Here is a 9,878-nt window from a genome sequence, read left to right on the forward strand (position 1 = left end):
CAGGCAGCTACACTCTGTCTTTTATTATTATTATTATTATTATTATTATTATTATTATTATTATTATTATTATTTAAGACCTTTATTAACAGGTGCTTGCAGTTTGTTGACTTTTTTTCTTGAAAGAAATCAAATTGTAAACTTTTTATTAAAAATTAAAAGTGAAGTTCTTAAATATCTCAACTTGAGCAGATATGAAACAATTTAAAATAACATTTAAGGTGTATTGAGAAAAAACAGACATTTTTCTTTTTAATAAACACATTTGTCATTACCAAAAAGAGATATCTTTAGGTAAAAATAATAAAAACCCCATGCTGCATAGGTAATGCAGGAGGTTATAGTGTTTCTGGTCAATGGGCTAAAAGCAAGTACTTAAGGTCTTCAGCTCCAATCTTTGTTCATTCTTATTGCTGGAATTTCATATTCATTTCTCCTTGTTGGATGACCAAACCGGATGATGATAGAGATGGTAAGCAGGCATTTACTCAGCCCCATCTTGCTCAGCCTCAGGAGCGTACAAATTCTCAGCTGTGGATCAGCTGCTTTTGTCTTTTTGCCATCTTGTGGTTTAGAGTTCTCTGGCGTCTGCGTTGGTAATTGAAGTTGTGGTGATACCGACGTTGAGGTGGCTGCTGATCCTGGGTCTCATCTCCTTGATTTTCCTTGTCCTCTTCATTGCCATCCTCTCTAGGCTGTCTTTGGCGAGGAGGGTCCCTGCGGAATCGTGGTCTGTAACCCTGATACATATTCTGTCTCACTGGTCTACCTTGCTCTCCTGCGCCCTGGTTGTCAGAACCATCCATCACTTCTCCTTGTACAGGAGGGTTGGAATACTGTGATAGTCACCCATAGGGTCTCCTCAAGTAGTAAGGTGGGAACCTTCGCCTGAGATAGGCCTGGCATTGTTGGGCTTGACATTTAGGAGAGCATTCCGATCCCTCATTCTTTTCCCCATTCTTACTATTCTGGTAATTTTGCTAGTAATTACGTGGAGGACCCCTACGACATGGATAGAGTCTATAATGGTTATGGTCTGTGCATATTTACTGCCTTAAATTGGAACTCCACCAGGGCCTGTAACATTTGCTGCCTGGCACCCTTTTCTCCTTCAACAATATCAAATTCCACATTCTCTCCATCTCCCACATTGCGAAGGTACTTCCTGGGGTTATTCTTTTTTATGGCAGTCTGGTGTACAAATAAGTCTTCCTTGGTGTCATTCCTGTTGATGAAACCATATCCATTCCTTACAGTAAACCATTTTACTGTTCCCAAAACCTTCCTTGCAATGACCTTCTTGTCCCAGTCAGCGCCGATGTGAGGCCACCAGGGCCAGCACTAAGCCAGGCTTGGTGTTGGCGACAATGAGGGCGTTGGGAGGGGGGAGTAGGCTGCTGGGTCTCGGCCTCCCAGCTAATGGTTGTGTTGTGATAACTGGGGCAGGTGGTAACAGCTGAGACTCCTCCTGGGATGTGATGGTGATTAGGCCTGTAGCAGAGGTGGGGTTCTCAGGGCTCTCTGGGGTCTGCTCTCCGCACCTGCTACAGATCGAACTTATTCTCTGTCTTTTTAAAATCATTTTATTCTTTTTCTCTCCCAAGTCTATGTATATTTTAAAACACAATGTAAACCTTTAGAGGTTTTTCTTAAAATGAATCTGTCTTTAGTGTAAATCTTTATTTTTTGTAGCCATGAGTCTTTTATCTGGTAAACAGCATTGCTAAAATGAAAGCCAAGCTGCATTAGCTATGGTCTATCCAAGATGGCGGCTGGCGGGTGATTTTACCACCAGAACTGAGAGCTGTGCTTACTGCCTTGGTCTATGCTGCCATCAGGCAGCATGCTGCCACCATGGAGATGTGGTCACTGCCATTGCCAGCTCTCATACACACCATTCAGTTGTTAGCAGAGCTCTTTAAACCTTCCATGGTTTTTAGCTGCTTATACTGTGTTACGAAACCTCCCTTAAAGGAGCCTCGAAAATCTTTGCTTTTCTCTAGCAAAACAGAGTCCAACCCAGTAAAATGCTGCTACCAAGAAGCCTTTCTTGTCTCTGTTCTTTTGTTTCTAAAACCCTTTTTAAAGCTTTTGTTAAGTTTTAAGTGAAAGTTCTTCAATCCAGGTTGGACACCATTTTGTTTTGAGTTGGTTTTTTTCCCTGTCAGTCTGGACTCACCACTGCACCAACCCCAAATAATACATTGAGACTCTGTATTAGATATAATGCTGTTAACCTGTTACTAGTGTTTCTTATTGGCTAATTCTGTCTTAAATATTAACCCATTTCTATTAATCTAAGTACTTCCATGTGGTCTTATCTTACCAGAAAGAAGGACTGGCGTTCTTCTCTCTCTGCTCTCCATCTTGGAACTCCTCCCTACTACTTCCTCTCTTCTCCTAGTCTCCTAGTCCTGCCTATCTTGCTTCCCTATTGGCCAACAGTGCTTTATTCATTAACCAATGGGAGAAACATATTTATAGAATGACATCTCCCATCAAGGCCATACCCTTCCCCTATCCTAATCTTTTAAGGTAAAGCCCACACTATTCTTTCGTAGACTTAAAACAAAAGTGAGAGGGTCACTACATTAGAGAAAATAAAACTGTGACACTTTCAGCCTGCATTGTATCACACCCTCTGCTCTGTCCCTGCTTTGTGAGTTGCTGTTCTGCAAACTTGCATATTTTCTCATGATTAGATTGTTCTCAGAGGGCCAAGACTGGTTAGCATGATGGAAGGAAAAAGATACAGGTAAGATGTAGTTGTACCTGATGAGACAATTCTGAGTAATGAAGAAAAACAATGACAAAATGAAACCATACATTGTGAGAGGCAGTGTCTCATGTAGGGTATATTTCTACCTGAAAATAAAATCCACTTACTGAAATGAAATCTCCAACATTGTCCTAAGAAAGAGGGGAGATTTAAAGCAGATGTATAAATGACAAAGCTAATAATCTAAATATTGAGCTATAGAACATGTATGTAAGCACCCTGTTGCCTGGTAAAAATGACACTTAAATCAATTGTAAATTCTGTGACCTCCCTGTTTGTCTATTATTTGTGGATTTGAATTGTTCTTTTTATTATTATGTCTTTTCTTCTACCATTCTATAACTACATATAGTTACTTTTGGTCATTTAAAAAATATTGTTTTTTACAATTCATTTCCCACCACTAAAATCACAAGACTTTAATAAAGAAATATCTGAGGCAAGTATTTATATCGTATGAGTCACATATGCAAATATAGTCATTTGTTACACTATTTTAAGATATTCTCTATATGTGAAGATATTTTCACAAATTCTGTTATACAGACAGTAGGATTTAATGAAATACTGACATTCCATAATGAACTAATTTACACACATATATTATCAAAAATGATTAGCAAATCTCTTAAAAATCAAAGAATTAAGTATTATCATTCTACATTGATTTAAATACAATATATAATTTGTTATTAAAATGTTTAGATAAAAAGGTCAATAGCTATAATTACAATAACTTTAAAAAATGACACACAACGAAAGAGAGAGAAAGAGAGAGAAGAAACGGGCAGGACATGCAGTGGTGGTACACACATTTAATCCCAGTACTTGGGAGGCAGGTTGATCACTGTGAGTTTCCTGGTCTACAAGAGCTAATTCCAGGCCAACCAGGCCTACCTCCAAATTGCACAAAAGGCACACAAGAGACAGAGCTTTGGAGGAGGATTTTTTTTAATTGGAGGTAAGTGAATAGAAAAATGGGGGAGAGAGAGGGGAGGATGACCTCTGGGAACAGTAGCAAGCTGCAGAAGAGAAGAGAGAGGTAGAGAGAGAAAGAGAAGAGGTGAGAGAGACAGAGAGATATGCAGAGGAGAGAGAGAGAGGATGGGAGGTGGGCAGGGCCTTTTTAAAAGGGAACATAGTGAATATGCACAGGTGGTGCCCTTAGTGCACTTAGTGGCTGCAGCTGAGGGCGTATCCTGTCAGAACCCCAAGGACAGGCCAGTACAGATGCCTGAATATTATCAATAGTTAAATCTGATAATTTGCATATATTTTATTAGCCAAACTATACAAAGAAAAGAGAAACATAAATTAATGAAATCATAAATTTTACATCTCAAAAAATTATATGATATTAAAAACAGATTCCTAAACATACATGAGTACCAATATTGCATTAAGATACTCATAAAAGCCAACTTAGTAAACCAGTATAATGATTAACAATAATCTACGAACATTTGTCTTTATACTCACGGATAAGTGTATTCTTCACCCCTCATCAAGGAAACTTCTCTTTGTAACAGATGTAGACTGCTACAGACAACCAGAATGCAGAGTTGTGGAGCCCAACCCTATAGATGCATTTACAAAACACTCCCACATCTGAGGCTTGGGGAATGTTGTGGAAAAGGGGAAGGGTAGAAAAATTGTAAGAGTCAGAGTATCGGGAACTTTGCTATGAGATTGTGTCTTCTAGTAACATTGAAAGTAATACCTGTGTAGTCTCACACACCTAAGCACACAAGCATGAGCCAAACAAGTATTGCATCAATGAACAAACCATTCTGCACATGGAAAATCCTAAGGAACTTCAACTGTAAGGTAAACTTGGGAGCAAGGATGTGACCCTCTCCAGAGAAGAGCAGACAATTTTTCTGTTACTAAACAGTCAGCCCTGAAAACATACAAACATGCTAGTTATATGTACTCAAAAGATTATATTTAATGTTCATACAAGTACATATATACATGTAATAATGATTAATTAAAAAGGAGATTCTGAACTTCCAGAGGAGTGGAGAAAGGTATAAGACAGTGTATAAAGGGATAAAATATAAGGAGAAATACTGTAATTCAGTAACAATCTCAAAAACAAACAAATAAAATGGAAACTTCAAAAGAAATCTAAAATGAATCAATGGCATTGCAGTGAAACTGTTTCTTCTACACTGAAATAATCTTATGAGACACAGAAAACTAATGAAGCATACAAGGTTCCAAACAGTAAAGAAAATTTAATATTCCTAACACTGTCCCAAGTGTTTCAAAAGCAGTACACAGTCAGGGAACGAGGAGATTCTCTTCAGTGGATTTTGCTCACAAGTTGAAGAGGAATACAGTTCTCAGCCATACTCAGGTGTGATTTTGGATGGTAAACCTGCCTTTAAGTCTGCCAGATAAGCAGTAACACTAGTAAACTCATTGATTAACCAATCAAGAGTTGAGCTGAATTATTTGATTTGTCATCAATTCCACACCATCAGTAAATAGATGTTTGATAGTGTCTAAATAGGAAAAGTTATTGACAGAAATTGAATAAGTAGTCACTATCAAAATAAAAACAACACAAGACCAAGATGGACTCACCTTTATATTCTATCATAAGATTCATGAATCAATTGTAAATTAATAGCAAATTTTCTGAACCTAACTCTCCAAAGTAGGAGAGGTGGGAAGACTCCTTCACACATTCTACAAATACATTACTGCCCATATTCCATATTCCAAACCCAGATCAAAAGTAGCAATAACAAGAGCACTCCAATTTCCTTGTTAGAAAGAAATGCAAAACTCTTCAGTAAAATACAACCCAAATCAGCAACAAATTATTAATATTAAAAACCATTATTGCATTAGTTTCATATCTGTAACAACTGAACTATCGGAATTTTAGTTTGTCATGTTTCTTTGTCACCAGTGATGCATGAGACTCTGTTACCCTAAATAATAATTATAATAAATGCCAAATGTTTAAGATATGCTGTGTAATTTTCAAGCAAAAACATAATTTGTCTTTTTAAGGGTATCATTGTAAGCAGAAAAGCATTGCATTATTACATTAGAAATGTATTTTTCTTCTATCATAACTCCTAAGCTACATATGGTAGATTTATGGATTTAGTTTCCTGACAGAAATTGTCTTTGGTTTCTTAAAAATTATTTTTGTCACCAAAATGTGAAGCCTCTGACAGTTAAGTTGTCTTTCACAGCACTATTGCATTTAATTTGCCTTATTAAAATATTATGTTGATAACAATGCACAAGAGATGTGAACAAGCTCTCTCATTTCCCTGAACATACTGTCCTGGAGATGTGGTAATTAATCATAAAAGACCAACTGAAATGACCTTTTCAGAGTTAAAGTATTTCATGTGGACTTTAAAGAAGAGCAATGAATTGAAAACAAAATATGCTACATGGTGACTTTAGAACCTTTCCATCCTTATGTATTGATTCATATGTTTTATTTTATTTTCTGACATAGATTACAATGTTCATGCCTGAATATACTCAAAGTATAACAAAGTTATTGGAAAATCTATCATGATTCTCAAAAAAATGCCTAATTAATGCAGCATTTATATGCTAACACGATATGGAGTATGTCTATGTGTTCTTGTGTTTGTACATCTTATTTGAGGGTGCTGTTCTGTGTATATGTTAATGTTTGCAGGGAATGTCTCTGTGTCTATATATGAGCATGTCCATCTATGTCTATGCATGTGCTAATGTATGTATATATGTGTACATGGTTGTGATTAGTTGAAGATGGGACTAGTCAGGGAAACAGAAACATCAGGAAATGACTACACCACCATAGATCCTGAAAGCTCTGGTTGTTTTACAGAGTGTAATTCAATAATCTGTTCACTTTCATGCCACATTAAAGTGATGTCTTCAGTGGTAGAAATGAACAGCTCTGATGTATAGGAAATAATTGATTTATGATCCCAATGTCTTCAGCTCCTAATAAGAGGAACAATTCAGCTCTTTTTATTGCTGCCTGAAATTTCTTAGCAAGTTGAAAGTAATCTATGCTACTGAGAAGCATTCATTTCTCTACATATCTTTGAACACAATGAGAAGCAAAATTGTGTGCCAGAATGAATCACTACGTCTTGTTGTTAATGGACAGTGTAAAAAGTAGATTGCACAAATACACGGAGAGATGGCATCTAAATCTGTCAAGTCATTTGTAATATGGACTAGGCCTTCTCTCCTGTCACTAGATTAATGGAATATCCCACAATGGGGGATGTACCCCCAAAGTCCTTTTGTACACCAGCAATACATCCTGGTTCCACTATCTGAGGTCCCTTAGACTGCCCAGGCCTTCTAGCTGAGACCCATGTTAGGGAGGTCTGAGTCAGTCCCATGCTGGATTCCCAGCTATCAGTCTGGGGGCCAAGTAGCTTCTCCTTGTTCAGGTCAACTGTCTCTGTGGGTTTCTGTAGTCTGGTCTTTTCCTCCCTCTCCGCATCTGGATTCCAGTTCATCTTAGTGTTTAGCTGTGGGTGTCTGCTTCTGTTTCCATCAACTACTAGATGAGAGCTCTATGATGGTGGATAGGTTAGTTGTCGATCTCATTATTAGGGAGGTGCATTTCCACTGTTGCTCAAATTGTTAGTTGGAGTCAGTCTTGTAGGTCTCTAGACATTTCTCTAGAGTCGGTTTTCTCTTTAAACCTATAATGGCTCCCTCATTTATGCTCTCTCTCTCTCTCTCTCTCTCTCTCTCTCTCTCTCTCTCTCATATATATATATTCCTCCCCTGATTCAATCTTTCTAGTCTCACGTGCTTTACTCTCCTCCACTTCTCTTTCTCCTAACTCCCTCTCCACTCACCCCCCCCCCACTCCCAATATGCTCAGGAGATCTTGTTCCTTTCCCCTTCTGTGAGGGACCTTATATGAATCTCTTAGAATCCTCCTTGTATCTTAGTTTCTCTGGCGGTGTGAATTAAAGGATAAAGAAGATTTGGCACATTTACACAATGGAACACTACTCTGCAAGAAAAAAACAATGGAATATTGAAATTCTCAGGCAAGTGGATGGAACTTGAAAACCATCCTGAATGAGGTAACCCAGTCACACAAAGAGTAACATGGTATATACTTGATCATATATGGACTTTAGACATAGAGCAAAGGATTACCAGCCTATAATTCACATCTTTTACTTCTTGACTGATCCCAAATCTTCCAGGTACTTGAGTGCGAGAAATTGCTGGACTCTGCACATTCCTCACATTCCCCAGAGCAATGTTTTTTTGTTTTTGTTTTTTCCACTCAGGGCTGGAATTGAACCCAGGACCTTCTCTACTGCTCAGTAAATTTTCCACCCCTGAGATATGCATCCTATGCCTCTGCTATTTTTCTGATTCAATTTTGAGAGAGGATGTTATGAACTCTCTGTTTCTTGAGCTTAGAATCCAATCCATTGCTGCCACTGAAGTTTGTAAAGTTCTCCCTACTCTACACACTTCTGAGAACCTTATTTGTGGATGGTATTAAACATAAAGGGAAAAAATACTAAAATTTTATTAGTGGAAATATTGGTATTAGTGTAATATATATTTCACATTTCTGGATTTTCTCTATATGAATATCAAGGTGATTCTACTTTAGCTTTCAATTACAGGATCTAAGGTCTTATGCCAGACATGACACAGGGGCAGGGCTTTCAAAAAAAGGAAGTTATGGTTCATCTGGTTCAATTAAAGTCTCAAGACACAGTTTCAGTCTCCTCAGAGAATAATCTTTTCAGGTTTGAACTCCATTGGGGCCAAAGGTGCTTTTCTCTCCTTATAGCAAAAAATCCCAACCAAGCCTAAGAACCATAGTAGACCCTAGCCTATGTGCAGAGACAGGGGAATTGCTGTCATTTTATATCTCTTGACTGTCCATGAACAAAAATAAAATAAATCACTATATTAGAATTTTATGCAAGCAGCCCTGAAAAGATAGACATTAGAAAACTAAGAAATAAAAACTTATAGTAGTAATTTGTATTGTTTTAATTCAGAAATTCATAGTATAAAAACAAACTATATTTAATAGGGTTTATTGGTTGTTAAAACACGTATTTTCACACACACATACATATATATGTATGATATAAAACTGAAAACTAATTTCATTTCTTCAATAACAACTAGTAACAAAATGAATAGAGACATCTTGGTGACTTTTGTTTTGAATGACAAAGTTCTTAGTGCCAGTTTAACAGCTGTGTATTTGTGTAACTTTATGTAGAATCATTTCCCAAACCCCACAATTCTAGATGGAATTCCTTTTGCTTGGTGAGATGTTTTATTTGCTTCTAGGATTTTTTGCTAGACTTTTCTACGGAGATTTTTATTTTTATTTTATTTGTGTGTGTGTGTGTGTGTGTGTGTGTGTGTGTGTGTGTGTGTACCCAACAAGAAAATGCTGCCATAAACATTTGTAGACTGAATTATTAATCTTTGCTTCATTTCCTTGATTTATCATGGAATTAAGTTTTGCAACTATAGTCTTCTTTTGTAAATTTTTTATTGAAATTGTTAATGATTTTCAGGGAAATAATTCTACCTTACTTAAAATATATTCATATAAATTATCTAGAATATATATGTGTATATATATGTACATATATACATATATGTATAATTTTTCTTTTGTCTGAGTGTATTCGGGGTTGCTTATTCATGGCACAGCAGCATGCATAGATCAGAGGACAGCTTGAGTGAATCAGTCTTTTTCTTTTATCATGAAATTTATGGGGTTCAAACTCAAGTCACCAGACTTGACATCAAATTCCTCTACCCACTGAGCAATCTGGATTCTTCCTGTACTTCCCATGCATTTTAATGTCATATTAATGCCCAAGCTACGTTATGATTGGTGTTTATCAAAGGAAATGTATTTTATATTTTTTAAGAAATATCACACATGCATATAGTGTCTCTTGGTCACATATGACCCCAACTCCAGCTCCCTCAGATCCTGAAACAAGAATATCTCTTATCTTCCTCACAACTGGTTAAATCCAACAGTGCAGCTCATATATGCATGCATATAGTGTTATCCACTGAGACAGCAGCAACTTACCTG

General features: G+C 37.0%; 1 pseudogene; it reads right to left on the reverse strand.

Annotated features, from left to right (window-relative positions):
• Positions 1 to 484: 484 nt before the first annotated feature.
• On the reverse strand, positions 485 to 2,906 carry LOC127220790 (Y-box-binding protein 1-like; annotated as a pseudogene).
• Positions 2,907 to 9,878: the final 6,972 nt, after the last annotated feature.

The sequence above is a fragment of the Phodopus roborovskii genome, unplaced genomic scaffold (assembly GCF_943737965.1).
Source record: "Phodopus roborovskii unplaced genomic scaffold, PHOROB, whole genome shotgun sequence".
NCBI classification, from domain to species: Eukaryota; Metazoa; Chordata; class Mammalia; order Rodentia; family Cricetidae; genus Phodopus; species Phodopus roborovskii.